The sequence below is a fragment of the Bos javanicus genome, chromosome 1 (assembly GCF_032452875.1).
Source record: "Bos javanicus breed banteng chromosome 1, ARS-OSU_banteng_1.0, whole genome shotgun sequence".
Classification (NCBI taxonomy): domain Eukaryota; kingdom Metazoa; phylum Chordata; class Mammalia; order Artiodactyla; family Bovidae; genus Bos; species Bos javanicus.
Genome location: NC_083868.1, coordinates 34,194,915 through 34,221,939, shown reverse-complemented (window position 1 = coordinate 34,221,939; position 27,025 = coordinate 34,194,915). Strand labels below are relative to the sequence as shown.

General features: G+C 36.8%; 1 protein-coding gene across 5 annotated transcripts in view; it reads right to left on the bottom strand.

Moving 5' to 3' along the window:
- CADM2 (cell adhesion molecule 2) overlaps nucleotides 1–27,025 on the bottom strand; it is a 1,278,284-nt gene that overhangs the window by 194,784 nt on the left and 1,056,475 nt on the right. The window lies entirely within an intron of this gene.

Sequence of the window (27,025 nt, the reverse complement as noted above, 5' to 3'; positions counted from 1 at the left end):
GACTTCCTGGCCATGAGTATGTCGAAATATTGTTTCCTGAAACATTTTAAACTAATGTTTACATATATTGAATTTTTAATCAGATTTTTTAAATCAAAGTAGAATTGTGTTTCTTAATGTTCTCAGAAAAAACTTTTTAATTAAGTGATTGGATCTAGTATATATGATGCTTTGGATGAGGTAGATATTGATGGTGATAAAAATGGCTTTCCTTCACAAAGTCTTTCATGAGTTGCCAGTACTAAGAAAAGCTATAAACAAAATCATTAACTTCTATGCACAGACAAAATTGGGAAAACTATGACTGCTCATTTCCTTCTAGGAAACCAACAATGAACCTGAGCATATTGAAAGTTTCTCTGCAGCAGAGACACCTGTCAAACTATTTTTTTAATCCAGAGCTTACTTTCAGCTGAAAAGGACCCAGAGGGTTGTTGTTGTTGTTTCATTGTTAAGTTGTGTCTGACTCTTTGTGACCCATGGACTGAAACCCATCAGACTCCTACATCCCTGGGATTTTCCAGGCAAGAATACTGGAGTAAGTTGCCATTCCCCTCTCCAGGGGATCTTCCCAAGCCAGGGATCAAACATGGGTCTCCCACATTGCAGGAAGACTCTTTACTGTCTGAGCCACCAGGGTTTAAAATATTCTTTGGTTCAAATCACCTTTTCTTATACAGAACACTTGTTTTCACAGAAGATCTCTTAGCAACTTGCGGATTTATGCTCCTTTTAAATCATTCTAGGAAAATCATTAAAAAGTTTAAATTTTATTATATTCTCCACTAAGTACAGCTATAAAATCAGTAACTAAGCAAGAGGTGACTAAGGGAATAATTTGAAAAGTAGGAAGAGGAAACAGGACTGGTTAGGAATACTAGGACCCAGTTCAGTTCAGTTCAGTTGCTCAGTCATGTTCGACTCTTTGAGACCCCATGAACTGCAGCACGCCAGGCCTCCCTGTCCTTCACCAACTCCCAGAGTCCACCCAAACTCATGTCCATTGAGACAGTGATGCCATCCAATCATCTCATCCTCTGTCCTCCCCTTCTCTTCTTGCCCTCAATCTTTCCCAGCATCATGTGGGTCTTTTCAAATGAGTCATCTTTTTGCATCATGTGGCCAAAGTTTTGGAGTTTCAGCTTCAACATTAGTCCTTCCAGTGAACACCCAGGACTAATCTCCTTTAGGATGGACTGGTTGGGTCTCCTTGCAGTCCAAGGGACTCTAAAGAGTCTTCTCCAAACCACAGTTCAAAAGCATCAATTCTTCAGGGCTCAGCTTTCTTTATAGTCCAACTCTTACATCCATATGGGAAAATCATAGCCTTGACTAGACGGACATTTGTCGGAAAAGTAATCTCTGCTTTTTAATATGCTGTCTAGCTTGGTCATAACTTTCCTTCCAAGGAGTAAGCTACTTTTAATTTCATGTCTGCAATCACCATTTGCAGTGATTTTGGAGCCCAGAAAAATAAAGTCAGCCACTGTTTCCCTATCTATTTACCATGGAACGATGGGACCGGATGCCATGATCTTAATTTTCTGAATGTTGAGCTTTAAGCCAACTTTTTCCCCTCTCCTCCTTCACTTTCATTAAGAGGTGCTTTAGTTCTTCTTAGCTTTCTGCCATAAGGGTGGTGTCATCTGCATATCTGAGGTTACTGATATTTCTCCCGGCAATCTGGATTCCAGCTTGTTCTTCTTCCCGCCCAGCATTTCTCATGATGTACTCTGTATATAGGTTAAATAAGCAGAGTAACAATATATAGCCTTGATGTACTTGTTTTCCTATTTGGAACCAGTCTGTTGTCCCATGTCCAGTTCTAACTGTTGCTTCCTGACCTGCATACAGGTTTCTCAAAAGGCAGGTCAGGTGGTCTGGTATTCCCATCTCTTTCAGAATTTCCCACAGTTTATCGTGATCCACACAGTCAAAGGCCTTGGCAAAGTCAGTAAAGCAGAAATGGATGTTTTTCTGGAACTCTCTTGCTTTTTCAATGATTCAGCAGATGTTGGCAATTTGATCTCTGGTTCCTCTGCCTTTTCTAAAAGCTGCTTGAACATCTGGAAGTTCACAGTTCACATATTGCTCAAGCCTGGCTTGGAGAATTTTGAGCATTACTTTACTAGCATGTGAGATCAGTGCAATTGTGCAGTAGTTTGAGCATTCTTTGGCATTGCCTTTCTTTGGGATTGGAATGAAAACTGATCTTTTCCAGTCCTGTGGCCACTGCTAAGTTTTCCAAATTTGCTGACATATTGAGTGCAGCACTTTCACAGCATTATATTTCAGGATTTGAAATAGTTCAACTAGAATTCTATCACCTCCACAGCTTTGCTCATAGTGTTGCTTCCTAAGGCCCACTTGACTTCACATTCTAGGATGTCTGGCTCTAGGTCAGTGATTACACCATTGTAATTATCTAGGTGGTGAAGATCTTTTTTGTACAGTTCTGTGTATTCTTGTCACCTCTTCTTAACGTCTTCTGCTTCTGTTAGGTCCATAAAATTTCTGTCCTTTATTGAGCCCATGTTTGCATGAAATGTTCCCTTGGTATCTCTAATTTTCTTAACAATATCTCTAGTCTTTCCCATTCTATTGTTTTCCTCTTTTTATTTGCATTGATCGCTGAGGAAGGTTTTCTTATCTATCCTTTCTATTCTTTGGAACTCTGCATTCTAATGGGTATATCTTTCCTTTTTGCCTTTGCTTTTCACTTCCCTTCTTTTCACAGCTATTTGTAAGGCTTCCTCAGAGTGCCATTTTGCTTTTTTGCATTTCTTTTTCTTGGGGGTGGTCTTGATCCCTGTTTCCTGTACAAAGTCACGAACCTCCATCCAATTGTTCATCAGGCACTGTGTCTATCAGATCTAGTCTCTTAAATCTATTTCTCACTTCCACTGTATAATCATAAGGGATTTGATTTAGGTCATAACTGAATGGTCTAGTGGTTACCTCACTTTCTTCAATTTAAGTCTGAATTTGACAATAAGGAGTTCATGATCTGTGCCACAGTCAGCTCCTGGTCTTTTTTTGCTGACTGTATAGAGCTTTTACATCTTCTGCTGCAAAGAATATAATCAGTCTGATTTCAGTGTTGACCATCTGGTGATGTCCATGTGTAGAGTCCTCTCTTATGTTGTTGGAAGAGGGTGTTTGCTATGACCAGTGCGTTCTCTTGGCAAAACTATTAGACTTTGCCCTGCTTCATTCCATACTCCAAGGCCAAATTTGCCTGTTACTCCAGATGTTTCTTGACTTCCTACTTTTGCATTCCAGTCCCCTATAATATATATAACTAGGACCCAAGGAACAATACATACAGGGCCTCTTCAACCAACTGTAAAAGGCAATTGAGACTCGGCTTCTGCTAATGGAAATCTAGCAACAAAAGGTGGCCTAGGTGGACTCGCTTTTATCGCAGATCAAATGGGATTCCCACCAAGAACTTTGGGAGAGATGAGGCCACCTCCAAGGGGAATCAAGCGGAAGTACTGCTCCCATGGAAAGCCACCTCTTTCTCCCTTGGCTGGCCATCAGGGAAGCCCTTCCCTTTCCTATTGAGAGACAGCAGTCAGTTGGACATCACAGGCAGTGGATAATTCTATAACAATTCTAAAGCAATTACCCACCCCTTGAAGTGATCTTTGATAAGACTGGTACAACTACCAGGGAAAACAACTCCCAGGTCAGCTCAAACTGACCAAATAGCACCACAAAATCTCTGAAAACTAAATTGTCAGTGGTACCATAGCCCACAAATGTAAGCTAGGATCTGTGTGATGAATCTATATAGAACAGAAGATGTAAATAGTATCCAGATTCTCCTAACATAATAGCCAACTGTCCAGGAGCTGATTAAAAAAAAAAAAAAAAATTACCAGTCACACCAAATACTAGGCAAATCAAATCTTTAATGAGAACAAATAAGCAACAGATGCTAACACTGAGTTGAAATGGAGGTTAAAATTATCTGACAAAAATAATTTAAAGAAGTCATAGTAAATTTATTCTAACAGGCAATTGCTAATTACCTTGTAATAACACAAAGTAGAAAATCTCAGCAAAGTAAAGAAGTATTTTAAAAAGAGCTAAAAGGAAATTGTAGAAGTCAAAAATACAATAATCAATATAAAAACTCACTGGCTTGGATTAATAGTACAATACAACACAGTGAACTTAAGTATCATTCACCTGGCTAACAAATTGAATAAAACCTTAAGAGTTGAACCAACGCAAATGACATTATGTTACTAGAAGTATTTTAAAAGAGCTAAAAGTATAGTCTATTAAAACAAAATCAAACTAAAATGATTATAGAAGTAAAAATACAATCTACAATCAAAATAAAACTCTTGATTAATAGCTGGTATCAAAATAAAAACTCACTGGCTTGGATTAATAGTACAGTGGTGACAACAGAGAATATAATCAGTGAACTACTAAGAAAATAGACAAAGTGATATATTCAAAAACTATATAAATAAAGATTAAGTCTATTTATATAGTGTCTTGAAATAACTAAAATTAGAGCTGGAGAAAAGATTAATTCTTACCACTGGCTTGAATGGTTATATCATTGTGGTGATAGAACTGTTTTGCATCTTGACCTGGTGATGCATACATTAACCAACATATGTAATAAAACTGAATAATATATATGCATATATAAGCTATATAACTACATAGTACTATCAAAGTCAAGCTGATATATTACATATGTTAAGTCACTTCAGTCATGTCCAACTCACTGGCTTGGGATATTAATAACGTGAGAATAATAGAACTTTAGTACATGGTGCATGATATAGTATTTGAACTGATGAGAGAATATAATCAGTGAACTTGCTTTATAATTGCTATCAGTCTTGACTAAAATTTAGGCTCTGAAAAGTAGAATACCTATATTGTAACACCTATATTGTAAATACCTATATTGTAAATACCTATATTGTAAGCTTTTTGGGTTACTGTATGAATTTATGTGATTCACTTGTTGTGCACCTCAGTTTGCTGAGTGTTAAGTGGAGATAATAATAATCAAGTGAAAAATATAAGGGATATGTCTTAGAGAAATGAATATATGAATATATATTCAAAACCTGAAAACATATTCTCAAAGAGGAAGAAAGTGACACAATTAGTAAAGATATTTTATTATCATGTAAATATCCTTGATAATTCATTTGTCAAAAACACAAAGAGCTTCCTGAGATTTTCATTGGACTGCACATTTTAAACAAATCCTACATCCACAGCGTTTATCTTTTCAATTTTGTAAATAGGATGCCATCTGCAGTTCACTTTATCACAGCACTTTAAGTATGAAAGAATAAAGGGAAACCTTTTAAAGTCCAAAGAGAGATGTCATATAACTCAAAGGATTCCCTGTGAGAAGGATCCTTGTCTTGCTCATCTCAGCACTCTGCACCATTACTATCTGCATGGGAGGTTTTCAGTGAATGAGTATTGAATTGAAGTTGAGAGCCAAACTGTCTGTTTATGATAACAGCAGACTGAAAAAAGAAATGAATTAAGAAGTCCTTTTCGATAAATCTCCATGGGATCCATTAAGGGAGAAAAGCCCCAAAAAAGAAGAAAAAGGATGTCATGTTTAGACACTGTTTAGCATAAAAGATCTAGAATCATGCTTCACATTTTTTTTTAACAAAGTGTCATTCATTGAACAATTATTTGAAGTACTAAATGAGTGATCCATGAAGTTATTGTCATGTTACCTTATGGTTTCCAAATGCACACAAAAGGTAGTAGATACCTAGAAATAATCCCCACTTTCTCCATAGTAAATTCCATACATTGATACTGAACCTGAATAAAGAATTGTAATATAATATTGTTGGTTGAAGTGAATTAAATCTTTAAAAAAATAGAAGTTTGGGAACAGAGAATGTTCATGGTTATCCAAATATCTTTTTTAAACAATAAAAGCTCAAATATTTCATTGAAAAAAATAGTTAAACATTACCTTAGGAACAATTAAGAGAACAAATGAGTGTGTAGAATAAAAGAAAGGTAGTTGCTCACACACCATAGAGATTAAAATGAGCCAATGAGCCAAGCAGCTACTTTGAGGTCACACCTCATAAGTCATTAGGTGCCTGCCACCCAATGGTGAGTTGACTTAAGAGTTCAAAACCCTGACCTCTGGAGAATTCTATTTTAGCTGCAAATAAGAAGCAGTAACCAATGAGTAAGAATCATTAAATAGGACTTAATGCAGGATAAAAATTATTTTCCCAATATACCATTGGTTCTAAATGGTTCATCAGTCATACATGCATATTTGAGATTCATACTAAGTAAAATAAAAATTCCTAAGATGATCACATGAAGAATTTTAGACAAATTTTATACTGATTTCTGACAAAGGTTACTGGCATAGCTAATAAATTGTTTATTAATTCATTTTAAACCAAATCAACATAATAACACTAGTACTATTGAATTTGTCTGACATTATTCATTTAAGAACCAAATAGAAATTCATGTATACTTGTATTAATAGTGTTCCTTCTTTTAGTGTGATATTTATAAAGGTGATGTTTATAAAGATGGTCACATAACTTCTTGCCAGGTGGTCACATTTTGAAATATCTTTAAATTGATTCCCAGTGAGTAATAATTTATATCAAACTTTAGGGTGCTTACATAATGATAAAAAGCATATTTTACTATATAATCACTTTTAAGAGACTATTAAAATGCAGCAAATAATGCCTTCATTGTGTTTGCATTTTTCCTAATTCATCCGTCTGACCTAAAACTTTACCAGATCAGGATTATCTCTTTATATTTATATTTATTTTCATAAATATTTATATTTATATTATCTACAGTTTTTTATACATAGCATGGTATATATAGATGCCCATTAAGTTTTATTGGATTAAATTAAATATGTGGGTCATCAGTCTTTTGTATGTAATAATGTCCTATAATTATACATATTAACATCATTTTAGAAAATTCCAAGTATTAAGTATTATATATTGAATGATTTTTATTATTATAATTCACTATATCTTATAGAAAAAGTACTAACAGAAAAAGTCTACATCAAAATGAGGTTTATTAATCTCATAAAAATCCAGGAGAGTTCCCCAGCATAGGTATTAAAGAGCACACATACTTGTCCATATATTTAGAGAAACAAAGCATAAAATGTCTCACTCTATGTGTCTTTTATGGAACCAAATTTGATTCAACTGACAAGTTTTTGTTGAGAATCCATGATATGCCAGACACCATGCTAGATGTGGTAGGGAAATAGGAGTTTAAAAACAGTATATTTTCCAACCACCTCCTGTCCAGCTGGGAGACACATGGTCCCACATGAAGACACTTCAAGTGTCAACTTGGTTACTTAAATTCTCAATGTCCAGCATATATTTCCAAGAGCATACCACCCTACACTAGGCTTTACTCAAAGCAATCACTGCATAGACTTAGAACAATTTTTAAACATGTTACTTTCCAATCAGTAATTTTCATTTTGTAGAGTAAGTTTAACATCACTGGTGTGATGAGATTTCAAGAACCATTGATAATGTCATTCTTCATTCTTGTTCTCAGCTCAAGTCCTCACCATCCAGGTGCCCCCATTTGATTCTTATAGGGAGTTTAGATATGTCAGTGCAAGCCAAGTTCTGCTTAGGGAAAGAAATATTAAGAATGCTGTGTATAGCCTTTGATTCAATACCAAGCTTCACTGTTGTCTGCTGACTAATAAGACGGTCCTTCTCATGATTCTGATTTTGTTGTGTTAAGGTTGTCTGGACCAGCACTCACCTTTGTGTCCCAACTTCTGCAACAGGCCTGTTCTCTCTGCACATTATCCACTTAGACCTGTGCTAACTGCCTACACTGGCTTTGACCCTACTGATTTCTCTAGAACTGATCACTAGCTAAATTGGCTTGGGCAATCTGCCAACCCTGTTTTTTTCAGATGAAATATCTACTGTCTCCAAGGGTAAGAATTGGATGAGTAATTAAGGCTTCAGTGACCAAGCCTTAATACCAAGGCTTTTGGTATACCAGAAGGTTTTTTTGTTTGTTTGTTTTTTAATATTAAATCTGTGTCTTAATAAATCAGAAAAGAAAAATAAGTCAAATAAGCTCTAATAAAGTTTTAAATGGGTCATATATTCAAGGCTTAACTCTTGTCAGACCTCAAAATTAGTGTATTGACATGTATGATGTCAAAATATGCCTCTAGAAATTGTAAACAGGAAAGACAAAGAAGGAAATTGAGGTATCTTACTCTTATTATGTAGTTTCTTTTTTTGGTTAATAGCCACAATGTTTTATTTCTTAATAGCATAAGCATATACTGATTACATTCAGTATATGTTATTTGTAATTGTACTATGGACTGCCAGAAATAAAGGAGTTAAACGTACAGATGAAATAAATCACAAGCTAGTGAATCCTTTTCTGCTTTGTTCTTTTACAGTCATACAACATAAAACAATCTAAATCAATCTCCTGGAAAATTGGTAAAAACAGCCATTGCTCTAGAGCTGATATTTGGTATACCAAGTTTCAGCTGGGACTAGATTTTTACTGAAACCATAGTAAATGGAGTTTTAGAAAAGAAATGTGAACAGAATCCAAGCAATAAATCTGGAAACTGTGTCACTATTTGAAAGATGTTTTCCAAGTGGTAGAATTTCAGTTTTTAAACCACAGCTTTACTTACTTCAAATGTATAAAAACAAATATTCATTGCTCTCTTCTCTATATTTGTAATCTGTTATGATGAAACATTAAAAAAGCAAAAATATTGCCATACCTAACAAAAATGTACCCCAAATTAATAAACTTGGGTATGGAAAATGTATTAACATGTTTGAGAAATGAATATAGAGTCCATGGCATTTCTACTTTCCATTTCCTTGTCTTTATAAAGCTTTCCCCTTTTCCTCAGTGTCCTCCTCATGACATATCCTGAGGGAAACCTTTCTATTCTTTCACTCTATTAAATTCCTAAAGCCCTTAACAAGAGACTGCATCCTTAATACATCTGTGTGTGTGTGTGCACTCAGTCGTATCCAACTCTTTGTGACCCCATGGATTGCAGCCTGCCAGGCTACTCTATTCATGGGATTTTCCAGGCAAGAATACTGGAGTATTTCCTACTCCAGGGGATCTGCTATACTCCTATATCCCTACCCAGTTTTCTCTTTTGTAAGATGACTTTAAAACTGTTTGCCATGTAACTTAAGGCCCTAAATATCAGAAACATGTTTAATTTTCTAGCCCATTTCCCCATCCCTCCTTAAAATGCCTAACAATTTAGAAACACATAAGATTTTGTTCAAATATGGTGAGTAATACATTCCTCTTTACCTAAAGGCATATATTCCTTCTGCAAGTCTCCAGATCAGACTTTCCACTCAAGCTATCTAACATATTGCTTTCTTGATAAAATTTTTCATGCTGTCCACCTCCAGACACATTCACCCCTTCCTTCATTCACAAGGGATGAATGTGCATGAAGCTTAATAATAATTTGTTGAGCTAATGAGAGAGCAGAATATGGATGTGAGAGTTGGACCTTAAAGAAGGCTGAGCACTGAAGAATTGATGCTTTTGAACAGTGGTGTAGGAGAAGACTCTTGAGAGTCCCTTGGACTGCAAGGAGATCAAACCAGTCAACCTTAAAGGAAATCAATCCTGAATACTCATTGGAAGGACTGATGATGAAGCTGAAGATACAATACTTTGGCCACCTGATATGGAGTCGACTCATTAGAAAAGACTCTGATGCTGGGAAAGATTGAAGGCAAGAGGAGAAGGGGATGACAGAGAAAGAGACAGTATGGCTTCATCGACTAAATGGACATGAGTTTGTGCAAGCTGTGGGAGATAGTGAAGGTGTGCTGCAGTCCATGAGGTTGAAAAGAGTTGGACACGACTGTGAACAAAATGAAAGAGTAAAAATGAACATTATATGGTCCATTATTTATATGCTGATGTACACCATTTCAGGAGAAGGCAATGGCACCCCACTCCAGTACTCTTGCCTGGAAAATCCCATGGATGGAGGAGCCTGGTAGGTTCCAGTCCATGGGGTCGTGAAGAGTCAGACAGGACTGAGCAACTTCACTTTCACTTTTCACTTTCCTGCATTGGAGAAGGAAATGGCAACCCACTCCAGTGTTCTTGCCTGGAGAATCCCAGGGATGGGGGAGCCTAATGGCTGCTGTCTATGAGGTCACACAGAGTCGGACCTGACTGAAGTGACTTAGCAGCAGCAGTATACCATTTCAGATTATTGTTGAACTTCATGTACATTCCTCATATGTACCCTTTGGGCTTCCCTGATGGCTCATTAGTAAAGAATCCACCTGTCAATGCAGGAGACATGGGTTTGATTCCCAGGTCAGAAGATCCCCTGGAGAAGGAAACAACAATCCCCTGCAGTATTCTTGCCTGAAAAATCTCATAGATAGAGGAAACTTGCTGGCTACAGTCAATGGGGCTGCAAAGAGTTGGACACAATTGAGCACAGCCCAGTGCATAGACATGATATATTTTCATTTTGCAAAATTTGACTTAAAAGGAGTTTGAGCTTTTGATTTTTAGTTTTTAAATCTTTAGATTAGTTTTATCATTTTGTATTGTCAAAATATCATTAATAGGGATCAAAATTTAAAAAATAAAATGATATTTTACAATTCAAATAAAACTCATTTTTCTAAGACCACATCCTAAATATATAACTTGACTTAAGTAACTGAAATTTAAAGTGATCTAAGACAGTTGCATTGTCATGCTAAACTCTATAGTGGCCTATGTGTGTAAATCTTCTAAACCTATGGATTCAGACACTGAAAACTTACTCGATGTCTTTAAGATTGTAAGTAGGCTTGTCTTGAGCTTCCCTTGTGGCTCAGCTGGTAAAAGAATCTGCCTGCAATACAAGAGACCTGGGTTCGATCTCCAGGTTGGGAAGATCCCCTGGAGAAGGGAAAGGCTATCCACTCCAATATTCTGGCCTGGAGAATTCCATGAACTGTATAGTCCATGGGGTCACAAAGAGTTGGACACGACTGAGCAACTTTCACTTTCACTAGGTTTGTCTTATTCCTACTTTCACAATGTCATATGGCAAGAAGAACTTTGTAAAACCAAAGCAAATACACTTTTGTCTTCTTTTATATCTCTAGATAACCATCTAGCTATCATTATTCCCACTAATTTTACAGTATGGATTAAATGTTGCATTTCAGTTGCTTACAACATAGGAAATTTCTTTAACATGTAACAATAAAGGACTAGTCAAGGCCATTGGTGGATTACGATGTACACTCCACAAGCATCAGTAACATATGCTAACATTGCCATCTTGAGAATGTGAATATCTTCTGAGTGCAAGTGAGCCTGGGGAAGCATGTGTACAAAATTTTAATGGCAGAGGCCTGGGAGCACACATAACACACACACACCATTCCATGTGCAAGCCTACAGCCATACTTCGAGGGAGACTGGTATATGCAGTCTGGCTGTATGTATAGGAAGGAGAGATACTAGTGAGAAGTTGATACTTTCTGCCTTGATACTGCAGGCTTATGTGTACCACTACATCTATATATGTTAGTGCATCTATATAAAAATCTTGATAAAATTGATAAAAAAGTGTATCCAGGAGTGATAGAAAGTAATAGATAATATATTTTCTCTAAAATAGTTATAATTTCAGTGTGTTTGGTACAAAAATTCTACCTAGTTACTAAATTATTAAAAATAATTATGAATTTATTTTTCATGAACATCTTCTCAATGCTACCTTAGTTAGATTCAGCAAGGGAGAAATAGCAATAGAAGTAACACTATAGTCATTTTCTGTTAACTCTCAAAGTGATAAGCATATTCCTGGTTTTAGAAAATGGAAGGTGAATTATTGTGTATTATTTACTAAATTATGTTTTTAGAATAAAAACTATCCAGCATGGTTTATATAAATTATACATGTATATTAATTAGGCACATATATGTATACATATATATTTGGCAATTAAAGTATTCAATGTTTATTTCATTTCTGACATCAATTCGAAATAAAATTCTATATATCTTCTTAAATGAACTAATAATACACCTCCACTTCAATTTTAAAAGAAAAACTCTACAAATGCTCTATACAATGATGGAATCATCTAAAATATGAACACTTTACTTGAAAATTCCAAATAAACTTTCACTAAGATAACTTCTGGAAAAGAAAATACAGATACATATACCTCACCCATATATTATCAATATGTACTAATTTCATCTCTTGGCCAATCCTTATAGTACATTTTGATAGAGAATAAATGTAGTTCTAAATCTATAAACCATATATGATAAACATTATATATATATATTCTGCATGCATGCTAAGTTGCTTCAGTTGTGACCAACTCTTTGAGACCCCATAGACTGTAGCATGCCAGGCTCCTCTGTTCCTAGGGATTTTCTAGGCAAAAATACTGGAGTGGGTTGCCATGTCCTCCTCCAGAGTATTTCCTGACCCAGGGATCAAACTCTCATCTCTTTTATGTCCTGCTTGGCAACTGGATTCTTTACCACTAGTGTCACTAGGGAAGCTCATGTTACAAAGCATATATATATATAGCTCAGATAATTAAGTATTTTTTAAAATATACATATATATATATATATATATATATATATAATATATATATATTTTCACTGAGAAAGTAAACACTGAATAGACTAAGTGGTTACTGGCACCTGAATATGAGATCATATTTATGCTGCTCAAATTACTGAATGTTAGAAGCTACTGAGATGTTGATTTGGGTTTAATATGGAGACTGTCTTTCTATTTACTGAGTTCTTCACAATTGGTACTGAGCAAACTTATGAGATATGAGCTCTGTCAAAAAAGTTGTTTAATTAATGGCTATTGGATCTCCTGCCAGGAATGATTAAATATCTTTCTCTCATTGCATGAGAATATGTCCTAAGTGACTTTTGAAATCTCTTATAATGATTTTAGGAAATCTATTTTTGAAATTTACTTAGGAGTAACAGTTAATGCTTTAAATCATAAATTGAATTCATGTATTTATTCAATGGCAAATAAGTTCTGATTTTAGTAACCAGGAATCACTAACTCAATGGTATATTATACTCAATGTATGCTTTTATCTATTAAAAAGCTTCAGTGGATTATTAAGTTGCCTTCAGTGAGTTATACCTTAATTTTATTAATTACTAATAAATTAGTAATTAATTACTAATCTGCATTTTAAAATCATCTCACACTGATTTACACTTTTTAGTCAGTATGTATTTGTGATCAGACTGACCTCTATGCTGAAAATATTGTCATTTATAAGTTAATTATTCAACAAAGAACTGCTCAAATAAGCAAATATTTCTCAAAATTCCATCTTTAGAAAATTAGTATACATACACTCAAAATGCTTTCTGTTTCTCCTAGATGTCAGCACTCTCATTGCTGCTGCTGCTGCTGCTAAGTCGCTTCAGTCGTGTCCGACTCTTTGCGACCCCATGGACTGCAGCCTACCAGGCTCCTCTGTCCATGGGATTTTCCAGGCAAGAGTACTGGAGTGGGGTGCCATTGCCTTCTCCGAGCACTCTCATTAAATAAATATAAAAGTAAGTATTTAGAGGAGAGCAGTATAAAATTATGAAAGAGTGGACAGACATGTCTAGCTAGTTATGGTGAAATCCTAAATGACAAAATCCATTTTGGATGAGTTGAATGCCTCTGTCTTTCTATCTGTGTCTATATCCCAATTAATATATTTGTTTATATGTGTGTGTATATAAAACTGAAATATATAAAATGTATTATATCAGATGATTCCTTTTCCCCAATACCATCTTGCTGGATAAAAATTAGAGGTATTCTTATTAATAATAGTGTATCACTCTGCAAATAATAATAATAATAATAAGTTGAGGAGATCATAATATACCATCTGTCAGATGACATAAGAACATAATAGAAACTCACTTTATGAAATTCAGACTGAATGCCAAAAAATCATTTTGTTTATGAAGCATTTGAAAAAAGTCAAATAAATATACACTCACTAGCACTAACATATCAATAAAAAAATTCTGCAAATAAGTGCCAAAGTCCAATTTTGTCTTAAGAATTCTCTTCACAACTTAAAATTTAAATAATTTATAAACGTATATCAACTATGATTCATTGTTGCTGTTGTTGTTCAGTTGCTAAGTTGTATCCAAGTCTTTGCAACCCAAAGAACTGCAGCACACCAGGCCTCCCTGTCCTTCACCATCTCCCAAATTTGCTCAAACTGAAGTCCATTGAGTCAGTGATGCCATCCAACCATTTCATTCTCTGTCACCCTCTTCTCCTCTTGCCCTCAATCTTTCCCAGCATCAGGGTCTTTTCCAGTGAGTCAACTCTTTGCATCCTGTAGCCAAAGTATTGGAGCTTCAGTATCAGTCCTTCCAAAGAATATTCAGGGTTGATATCCTTTAGGATTGCCTGGTTTGATTTCCTTGTTGTCCTCAAGAGTCTTTTCCAGCACCAGGATTCAAAAACATCAATACTTTGGCACTCAGCCTTCTTTATGGTCCAACTCTCACATCCATACATGACTACTGGAAAAACTATAGCTTTGACTATACTGACCTTTGTTGGCAAAGTGATGTTTCTGCTTTTTAATATACTTGTCTAGGTTTGTCATAGCTTTTCTTCCAAGGAACAAGTGTCTTTTAATTTTGTGGCTGAAGTCACAATCTGCAGTGATTTTGGAGCCCAAGAAAATCCAATCGGTCACTGTTTCCACTTTTTCCCTATCTATTTGTATTGAAGTGTTGGGACCAGATGCCATGATCTTAGTCTTCTGAAGGTTAAGTGTTAAGTCAGCTTCTTCACTTTCCTCTTTCAACATCATCAAGAAGTTCTTTAGTTCATCTTCATTATTTGCCATCAAAGTGGTTTTATCTGCCTATATGAGATTGTTGAAATCATAAACTGTGATTTGTTACTAATACCAAATGCCCAGATGCTGATATATGTTCAACTACATTGCAGTCTGCTGAATAAAGACCATTTATTCATTTATTCAGAAGACTTTACTAGAAGCCTTATCCTAAAATGAATACCATACAGTTGCACTTAACATATATAAAATATGGGTAGTTTTATGAAGGATGACTGGTAATAGATAATCATCATAATTTAACAACTACAAAATTCTGATACACATTTTCAAAGGTCTTATACAAACTTGTTTCCCTGTCTCCTACAAATAAAAGTCTGTGAATATTTTGTTTGCTTCTGCAAAACAATATTTCTTTAGGTGTTTGCCACATTATTTCTTATTTTTGTTGGGAAAATATCTTTCAGTATTTGATACAGCTCACTATTTGCCTGGATTCAGAGAACAAGAAAATGATGTGGTATTTGAACTGAACACCTTCTGTAAGCTCTCGTTCTTTCCAACAGCCTACAATATATTGGTCTCCTCATTGGCATATGAAATTTATTTCTTACATCCCACCATAAAACCACCATATGTGGCCATGTGACCTTACTCTCATCAAGCATTTATATCAGAGACAAGAAGATTATATGCCATGCTATTATGGAAATGCATACACAAAGGTACATTGGGAATGGGAAACATTTGCCTTCCTGACAGAAACTAACCTTTAGTATTTGTCATCTTTCAACTTTACAGGACTCCATAGCCTGCAAAACCTTGCATTGCTATTTGTAAAATAGGAGGAGAAAATGACTCAAGACTATGTTGTGCATGTTTCCAATAATCCCAAAGTCTCATCTCCTATAACCTGAAATTTGGCTTAAATTTTCAGCTTTGCCTTTCTTTTGTGGAAAATATTAATGAAATAAATTCTATGGCTCATGAACTTTGAAAATCTAGATGCCTGCTAGTACATTTAAGAAAATCACTTATATATTTAAAATTCAGGCACAATCACAAAAAGCATCAATATAATAAATATTTCATTAATACTAGTCTATATATTTCTATGAGACATGTTTAATAGTTTTAATTTCCAATGTACATTTGTTACTGGAAGTTTAAGAACTTAACTTTGATTTTGCATCTGTTCATGAGGTCTCAGTTTCTCTGCTTGATACTGTTTTTTCCCCTTCTTGTGTGGAGGAGGTTTATGTGAATCTTTAGAAATTAAATATTATCTCTGAAAAATCATCCAATAAATATTGACCATGAATATTGTTTTTAAAATGTCTTGTTATATAAATCAACATTCAGAGGAGATATAATAAATCTCAGCCTAGTAAAAAATAAATCACAATTTACTATGTAGAATTAAAAAGTGACATCCTAAATTCTATGTTTAAATTAAGGCATTAATTTTTCTGTCTTTACATCATACAATTTGATTATTGTTTACTTTAGTTATCTAAATTAGTTTTTCCGTTCAGTTCAGGTGCTCAGTTATGTCCAACAATTTGCTATCACCAGAGCTTCCTATCCATCACCAACTCACAGAGCTTGCTCAAACTCTTGTCCAACAAGTCAATGATGCCATCCAACCGTCTCATCCTCTGTCATCCCCTTCTCCTCCGGCCTTCAATCTTTCCCAGAATCAGGGTCTTTTGCAATGAGTCAGTTCTTCCCATCAGGTGGCCAAAATATTGGAGTTCCAGCATCAGTCCTTCCAATGAATATTCAGGACTGATTTCCTTTAGGATTGACAGGTTTGATCTCCTTGCAGTCCAACTGACTTTCAAGAGTCTTCTCCAACACCCCAGTTCAAAAGCAATAATTATTTGGCACTCAGCTTTCTTTATGGTCCAACTCTTACACCTATACATGACTACTGGAAAAACCATAGCTTTGACTAGATGGACCTTTGTTGGCAAAGTAATGTCTTTGTTTTTTAATATACTGTTTCAGTTCAGTTCAGTCTCTCAGTAGTGTCTGACTCTTTGCAGCCCCATGAATTGCAGCATGCCAGGCCTCCCTGTCCATCACCAACTCCCAGAGTTCACCCAAACTCATGTCCATTGAATCAGTGAAGCTATCCAGCCATCTCATCCTCTGTCGTCCCCTTCTCCTCCTGTCCCCAATCCCTCCCAGCATCAGAGTCTTTTCCAATGAGTCAACTCTTCCCATGAGGTGGCCAAAGTATTGGAGTTTCACCTTTAGCATCAGTCCTTCCAAAGAACACCCAGGATTGATCTCCTTTTGAATGGACTGATTGGCTCTCCTTGCAGTCCAAGGGACTCTCAAGAGGTTTCTCCAATACCACAGTTCAAAAGCATCAAGTCTTCGGCCCTCAGCTTTCTTCACAGTCCAACTCTCACATCCATACACGACCACAGGAAAAACCATAGCCTTGACTAGACGGACCTTTGTTGGCAAAGTAATGTCTCTGCTTTTCAATATGCTATCTAGGTTGGTCATAACTTTCCTTCCAAGGAGTAAGCATCTTTTAACTTCATGGCTGCAATCACCATCTGCAGTGATTTTGGAGCCCAAAAAATAAAATCTGACACTGTTTCCACTGTTTCCCCATCTATTTCCCATGAAGTGATGGGACCAGATGCCATGATCTTAGTTTTCTGAATGTTGAGCTTTAAGCCAACTGTTTTGCTCTCCTCTTTCAGTTTCATCAAGAGGCTTTTTAGTTCCTCTTCACTAGGTTGATAATAACTTTTCTCCCAAGGAACAAACAACTTTTTATTTCAAGGCAGCAGTTACCATCTGCAGTGATTTTGGAGCCCAAGAAAATAAAGTCTGTCTCTGTTTCCCCATCTGTTTGCCATGAAGTGATGGGACTGGATACCATGATCTTAGTTTTTTGAATGTTGAGTTTCAAGCCAGCTTTTTCACTCTCCTATATCACTTTCATCAAGAGGCTCTTTAGTTCCTCTTTGCTTTCTACTGTAAAGGTGGTGTCATCTGCTTATTTGAGATTATTGACATTTCTTCCAGCAGTCTTGATTCCAGCTTGTGTTTCATCCAGCCTGGCATTTCCCATGATGTATTCTGCATATAGGTTAAATAATCAGGGTGACAATATACAGCCTTGATGTACTCCTTTCCCAATTTGGAACCAGTCTGTTGTTCCATGGCCAGTTCTAACTGTTGCTTCTTGACCTGCATACAGATTTCTCAGGAGGTAGGTAAGGTGGTCTGGTATTCACATCTCTTGAAGAATTTTCTACAGTTTTTTGTGATCCACACAAAGGATTTGGTGTAGTCAATAAATAAGAAGTAGATAATTTTCTGGAGCTGTCGTGCTTTCTCTATGATCCAACAGATGTTGGCAATTTGATCTTTGGTTCATCTGCCTTTTATAAATCCAGCTTGAACATCTGGAACTTCTTGGTTTACATACTATTGAAGCCTAGCTTGGATAATTTTGAGTATTTTTGCTACTGTGTGAGATGAGTGCACTTGCACAGTAGTTTGAACATTCTTTGGCATTGCCTTTATTTGGGATTGGGATGAAAACTGACCTTTTACAATCTTGTGGCCACTGCTGAGTTTTTCAAATTTGCTGAGATATTGAGTACAGCACTTTAGCAGCAGCATCTTTTAAGTTTTGAAATAGCTCAGCTGGAATTCCATCACCTCCACTAATTTTGTTCATAGTGATGCTTTCTAAGGTCCACTTGGCTTCACACTCCAGGATGTCTGGCTCTAGGGGAGTGATCACACCATCGTGGTTACACAGATCTATGATCTTTTTTTATATAGGTCTTTTGTGCAGTCTTGCCACCTATTCTTAATATTTTCTGCTTCTTTTAGGTCCACACCATTTCTGTCCTTTATTGTGCCCATCTTTGCATGAAATATTCCCTTTGTATTTCTAATTTTCTTGAAGAGATCTCTAGTCTTTCCCATTCTGTTGTTTCCCTCCATTTATTTGCACTGACCACTGGCAAAGGCTTTCTCAACTCTCCTTGCTATTATTTGGAAGTCTGCACTCAGATGAATACATTTTTCCTTTTCTCCTTTGCCTTTAGCTTCTCTTCTCTTCTCAGCTATTTGTAAGGCCTCCTGATACAACACTTTCGCTTTTTGCATTTCTTTTTCTTGGGAACGGTTTGATTACTGCCTCCTGTACAATGTCACAAAGTCCATCCATAGTTCTTCAGGGACTCTGTCTATCAAATCTAATCCCTTGAATCAATTTATCACTTTCACTGTATAGTCATAAGGGATTTGATTTAGGTCATACCTGAATGGTCTAGTGGATTTCCCTACATTCTGCAATTTAAGTCTGAATGTGGCAATAAAGAATACATGATCTGAGCCTCAGTAAGCTCCTGGTATTATTTTTCCTGATTGTCTAGATCTTCTCTATCTTTGACTGCAAAGAATTAAATCAATATAACAGTATTGACCATCTGGTGATGTCCATCTGTAGAGTCATCTCTTGTGTTGTTGGAAGAGGGTGTTTGCTGTGACCAATGTGTTCTCTTGGCAAAGCTCTGTTAGCCTTTGCCCTCTTCATTTTGTACTCCAAGGCCAAATGTGCCTGTTTCCAGGTATCTCTTGATTTCCTACTTTGCCTTTCTTTCTCCTATGTTGAAAAGAACATCTTTTTTTTGGCATTCATTCTAGAAGGTCTTGCTATCAGGCTTCCCTGATAGCTCAGTTGGTAAAGAATCTTCCTGCAATGCAAGAGACTCCGGTTTGATTCCTGGGTCAGGAAGATCAACTGGAGAATCGATAGGCTACCCACTCCAGTATTCTTGAGTTTCCCTTGTGACTCAGCAGGTAAAGAATCCGTCTGCAGTGTGGGAGACCTGGGTTCAGTCACTGGGCTGGGAAGATCTCCTGGAGAAGGGAAAGGCTACCATCTCCAGTATTCTGGCCTGGAGAATTCCATGAACTTTATAGTCCACGGGGTCACAAACAGTCAGACACAGCTGAGTGATTTTCACTTTTTTAGAAGGTCTTGTAGGTCTTCATAGAACCGTTCAACTTCAGCTTCTTTGGGATTAGTGGTTAAGCATAGACTTGGATTACTGTGATATTGAATAGTTTGCTTTGGAAATGAACAGAAATCATTTTGTCATTTTTGGGATTGCACCCAAGTACTGGATTTCAGACTCTTTTGTTTACTATGAGGGCTACTCCATTTCTTCTAAGGGGTTCTTGCCCACAGTAGTAGATATAATGGTTATCTGACTTAAATTCACCCATTCCAGTCCATTTTCATCCCCTGATTCCTAAAATGTTGATGTTCACTCTTGCCATCTTCTGTTTGACCACTTCTAACTTACCTTGGTTCATGGACTTAACATTCCAGGTTTCTATGCAATCTTGTTCTTTACAGCATCCAGTCGGAGGGGCAAAATCACCTTTAGAGTCAAACCCTATACTCGCCAGAGATACTGCTGCTGCTGCTGCTGCTGCTGCTAAGTCGCTTCAGTCATGTCCAACTGTGTGTGACCCCATAGACGGCAGCCCACCAGGCTCCCCCGTCCCTGGGATTCTCCAGGCAAGAACACTGGAGAGGGTTGCCATTTCCTTCTCCAATGCATGAAAGTGAAAAGTGAAAGTGAAGTTGCTCAGTCGTGTCTGACTCTTTAGTGACCACATGGACTGCAGCCCACCAGGCTCCTCCGTCCATGGCATTTTCCAGGGAAGAGTACTGGAGTGGGGTTCCATTGCCTTCTCCAGCCAGAGACACTAGGAGGGCTCAAACAAAACGTTGTGCACACCAGTACCAAGAGACCACAGAGAGACTAAGTCAGACAAGCCACAAACTGCAGAACAATTACACCAAAGAAATTATTGCTCTGTTAAGAAAGTTCTAGTACCCACAACAGATTTCCCAACCTGGGGATCCAGCAAAGGGACTGAAAACCTCCAGGGAATTTGACTTTGGAGGCCAGTGTGATTTAATTACAGAACTTCTACAGGACTGGGGAAACAGACTTTTGGAGGGCACAAACAATACCTTGTGTGCACCAGGAGAAAGGAACAGTATCTCCATGTCCCCACAAGAGACTGAGCCAGACTTGCCTGTGAGTGTCCAGGCATCTCCTGTGGAGGTGTGGGTCGACAGTGGTCTGCTGCAGGGTCAGGAGCACCGAACACAACAGTGTGTGCACAAGTCCTTTTGAAAGAGGTCGCCATTATCTTCATTATCCCTACCATAGTTTGGCCTCAGGTCAAACAACAGGGAGGGAACACAGCCCTGCCTATCAACAGAAAACTGGATTAAAGATTTACTGAGCATGGCCCCACCCATCAGAACAAGATCCAGCCAGTCACTTCCATCAGGAAACTTCCATAAACCTCTTACCCTTATCCATCAGAGGGCAGACAGAGTGAGAACCATAATCACAGAAAACTAATCAAACTGATCACATGTTCCACAGCCTTGTCTAACTCAATGAAACATTGAGCCATGCCATGGAGGGCCACCCAAGGTGGACGGGTCATAGTGGAGAGTTCTGACAAAATGTGGTCCACTGGGAATGGCAAACAACTTCAGTAGTCTCACCTTGAGAACCCCATGAACAGTATGAACATTGGTTTTTGAAAAGCTCTAATTAGTATTCAATAATATGCTAACATTTAGAAGTCTGCTAATTCTGAAAGAGATGGGAATACCAGACCACCTGATCTGCCTCTTGAGAAATTTGTATGCAGGTCAGGAAGCAACAGTTAGAACTGGACATGGAACAACAGACTGATTCCAAATAGGAAAAGGAGTACGTCAAGGCTGTATATTATCACCCTGTTTATTTAACTTATATGCAGAGTACATCATGAGAAATGCTGGACTGGAAGAAACACAAGCTGGAATCAAGATTGCCGGGAGAAATATCAATAACCTCAGATACGCAGATTACACCACCCTTATGGTAGAAAGTGAAGAGGAACTGAAGAGCCTCTTGATGAAAGTGAAAGTGGAGAGTGAAAAAGTTGGCTTAAAGCTCAACATTCAGGAAACGAAGATCATGGCATCTGGTCCCATCACTTCATGGGAAATAGATGGGGAAACAGTGGAAACAGTGTCAGACTTTATTTTTCTGGGCTCGAAAATCACTGCAGATGGTGACTGCAGCCATGAAATTAAAAGACGCTTACTCCTTGGAAGGAAAGTTATGACCAACCTAGATAGCATATTCAAAAGCAGAGACACTACTTTGCCAACAAAGGTTCGTCTAGTCAAGGCTATGGTTTTTCCTGTGGTCATGTATGGATGTGAGAGTTGGACTGTGAAGAAGGCTGAGCGCTGAAGAATTGATGGTTTTGAACTGTGGTGTTGGAGAAGACTCTTGAGAGTTCCTTGGACTGCAAGGAGATCCAACCAGTCCATTCTGAAGGAGATCAGCCCTGGGATTTCTTTGGAAGGAATGATGCTAAAGCTGAAACTCCAGTACTTTGGCCACCTCATACGAAGAGTTGACTCATTGGAAAAGATTCTAATGCTGGGAAGGATTGGGGGCAGGAGGAAAAGGGGACGACAGAGGATGAGATGGCTGGATGGCATCACTGACTCGATGGACGTGAGTCTCGGTGAACTCTGGGAGCTGGTGATGGACAGGGAGGCCTGGCGTGCTGCGACTTATGGGGTCGCAAAGAGTCGGACACGACTGAAGGACTGATCTGATCTGAATGTGTAAAGAATATATGGCACTCAAATGTTGCTTGTAATTGATTTTAGCAAAAGGTAGGTAAATTCTGTGGCTAAAAAATAAGATACAACTTATCTTACTATAGACTTCCCTGGTGGCTTAGAAGGGAAAGCTACAACACAGGAGACCTGGGTTTGATCCCTGGGTTGGGAAGATCCCCTGGAGAAGGAAATGGCAATCGACTCTAGGACTATTGCCTGGAAAATCCCATGAACAGAGGAGCCTGATAGGCTACAGTCCATGGGGTCGCAAAGAGTCGGACAGGACTGAGCGACTTCACTTTCACTTTCACTTTAGTCACTGCAACTAAAGTTTAACATTTAGAAAATTTTCACGTTTAGATTCTACTATATATATATATATATATATATACACACATATAATTTTATATGTATACAATAATTTATATTGTATATATAAGCTCATGTAATTTATATAAGCACATACAATGTGGATATCCAATGTGTATATAAATAATCATAAAATAAATAAGGCAATTTAAAATAAAGTAGGAAAAATATCCATTGTACAACTAAAATGATTGAAGCTGAGAAGCCTAGGGCACATGAAGAGTGACTGATGAAAGCTAATTTGATAAAAGGCTTTTAGGAGTGAGTATGGAAAGAGACTTTTTGTCAGTAATTCATACAAGTAATATTCCACTACTGAAAAGATGAGAAAAAGTATACATCAAATTAGACATATCATGTTAAATCTATAATAAAAGAGTACATTGTGTTTTATTGCATTAAATACAATAGTTCAGCAGTAACCTTGAACTCCTACTTTGTAGCTGGGTTGAACTGAGATACACTGTGGAGGTGCCTTCTGAAACCCATAGAGAAAGTACAACCACACATTACTCTTGCTAATTCTCAGGAGGGAGATCCATAGTGTGACATGCACTGCTTCAAAGACTCCTGTACTTCCTGACTCCCCAGCTTTCCTACGAAGCTCTGAGATCTGGACTTACAGCTTTGAGCTTGACTTGGCTTTGGAGACTGAGGCTGCCCAACAACCAGCCTACCCTGTGGAAAAGATCCTGGCTCTCTCTTGGAGAGCTTTCACTGAGATAATGAGTACCATATGAAAGGAAGAGTGTATAAAACAGCCTTCCAATGCAGAAGAGAATAAGAAAAATATGTGTTTTAGATATAATCTGCTACAAAACTGTATTTCCTTACCTTCTACAACACACTTGGAGCAGTCTTACTGTGGGAATACTTTCTGGGATTTCTCTGCTGGAGACACCAAAATGGTCTTCAATTACTAAGTAATTTCTACTTTTTTAATCAGCCAGAATTATGTTTCCACTGAGTCCTAGAGACCTTATGTTATAATAACCAGTTTGGCAAACTAAAAGCAATATCCTGACGTCCAACTTGGTAGTAGCAGGGTTTCCACAAGGAGGTTCAGAATTTACAAGTTAAATGTAGGAAGAAGATAGAGACAGGGAGAGTTTTATAATTATGCCAGGAAGACTTCAGTGGTACTGAGATCCCAGATAAATTAGGTCAGTTGAGATACCATCTAAGATCAACAAGGCTACCTGTGATTAAGCAAGTTAGAGACTAAGAACTGTGTTAGGTGATAACATATTTATCTACCATCCAGTTGTAGAATAAGAAGGGAATTGAGAGAAATATTTAGATGTTGAATGGCCTCATGCATTGGATCTGGATAGAACTCTCCCTGTGAAGAAATGACAGAGGCTAACGTGACTAGTTTTCTACCAAAAGAAAGTGTTCTGCTTTGCATATTTAAATCAAGAAGGTAGTTGCCCAGTGCAGGTGTTGTCTCAACAACATCTTATTTTGGATTAAAACAATTTGACTAGATTTAGCCAATGAAAGGTGCTTCCCTGGTGGCTCAGACAGTAAAGAATCTGCCTGCAATATGGGAAGCCTGGGTTAGATCCCTGGGTTGGGAAGATCCCCTGGAAGAAGGCATGGCAACCCACTCCAGTATTCTTGCCCAGAGAATCCCCATGGACAGAGGAGCCTGGTGGTCTACAGTCCATGGGGTCATAGTCAGATATAATGAGTGACTAAGCACAGCACAGCAAAGCCAATGAAATGTGAATGAAGTGATATATTTCACTTCATTACTGAGGCTTTTAAGAAGTTGGCAGAGCTTCTTTTATTCCTTTTTTTTTTAAATTGAAGGATAATGCTTTACAGAATTGTGTTAGTTTCTGCCAAACATCAACATAAATCAGCCATAGGTATACATTTGTCACCTCCTTCTTGAATCTCACTACCACCTCCCTCCCCATCCCATCCCTCCGGGTTGTTACAGATCCCTGGTTTGAGTTCCCTGAGTCATACAGCAAATTCTCATTGGCTATCTATTTTACATATGGTAATATTCCTTCTGTTTTGAAGTGGATGTTTTCAAAGCACTGGAAAAGGAAAATGCCACAAAACTGAAGAATTGTGGATCCCTGAGTCCTCACAGAGTAAAAGGTCACAGACGATTAAAAAAAAAAACTTTTGTACAGAGTACTTCAGAGAAAAGTAAAATTCCATTGCCTTTAACTTCTGAAATTTGTGAGTTTGTTAAAAATAATATGATTCCAGTGAAAAACACTATTGATCAAAAGAAAGGGACATAATGCCAAAGAATTACTGCAGGATTTGTTATAGAAACCAGAAAAAAATATTAGACAGGTGTTAAGAAACCTCAGTAGGCTATAAGAAAACACAAACAGTACAAAAGGAAGAAAGTTATTGGGGAAAAGAATATGAAATATAAGGAAAACAGGATATAATTAAAAAAATGAAGATGAAGATGGATTTAAATACAGTTGCTCCTCGCCAAAAGGCTGAGAAGCAACAAGATAGATTTAAAATACAAAAGAATTCAAGTCCAAAGTAAAGGCAGTAGTACAAATTATATGCATGCATGGATGCTAAGTCATTAAGTAATGGTCAACTCTCTCTGACCCTATGAACTGTAGACTGCCAGGCTCCTTTGTCCATGGGATTCTTCAGGCAAGAATACTGGGGTAAGCTGCCATGCCCTTCTCCAGGGGATCTTTTTGACCCAGGGATCAAACCCATATGTCTACGTCCCCTGTTCTGGAAGGTGAGTTATTATAAATATAGTGAAAATGGAAATAATGATGTTAGATGACCATCTTGAGATCTATCAGAATGCAGAAGAAAAGGCAATACAAGCAACAAGGGTAATTACACATATAGCTTTTTTGTTACTGGTGGTGTGTGTATATGTGTGACTGTACCAGCAGAGAGAAATTAGTAAGAAAAATAATGCACTGACAACTGTATCTATACTTGCAGAATAATTTCTGTGGCTAAAATTAACCTGTGTTTTTATTCTACAAGTAATTCAATCTCTGAAACAAAAGAGCAATCTCATTACAACTTTGAGAATGAAAGGCTATAAAACAAAAACTGTATAACCCAACCAATTTGTCTCCCACGTGATATTACAATAGAAAAAAATGCTAGATATGCAAGGTCTTAGTAAACTATCATATATTTCCTTTTCTTAAGGAAACCATTTGAAAATATTTTGTTGTAGAAAGGAAGAAAATTAAGAGAACAAGTTGTCTATTATAGGGGAATATTGACCTAGCCTCTCCATCCAAGTGAAAGTCATTTCAATTTTAACCAAGATTTATGCAGAAAAACTAGTCATTATAACATTATTTATAATAACGAAAAATTATAAATAAACTTAATATCCAATATTAGGTAACAAACTTTGATGGTGTATGAAAAGGCCTTCAAATTATATACATGAAGACCTTTAACAAAGAGAAATTATATAAACCTAATTGAAAACAAAAGAACTCAAAATTAAATGTTCAGTATGGTATCAATTTCATGATAAAATAAAAATTTAAAGTACCTAATGGAATGTTTGAATTTTGGATGACTTATTTTCCTGCTTCTTTGTACTTTTCTGAATTTTTTCATTCCATCAACTAACACATCTATATTAAAAATATTAAACTTTAAAAAATACAGAATAAATAGCAATGCATATTTTGGTACTTTATTATATGGTTATTGAAATTGATTATTAACTAATTATAGGGACACTTCATTTATTTAGGCTGCTTTTTGGCAATAAACACACCATAAAAATCTCATTGTAATTTATGGAAGCAGGACAAAAGTAGATGACACTCCAGAAAATAGAAAGAAAAAAAAGGAGGAAGTTACTATAATCTTATTAATCATATTAAAGTCTTCTAATACTTTCTACTTTACCATTTTATCACTATTACAGCTCAGATATCCATTTTCTGAACAAATATATGTTATTCAAAGAAATATCCCACCTCCCATAAATTAAATATAATTTAAATTTTAAAAAAGTATTTCTTGTTGTAGCACTAAACACTTT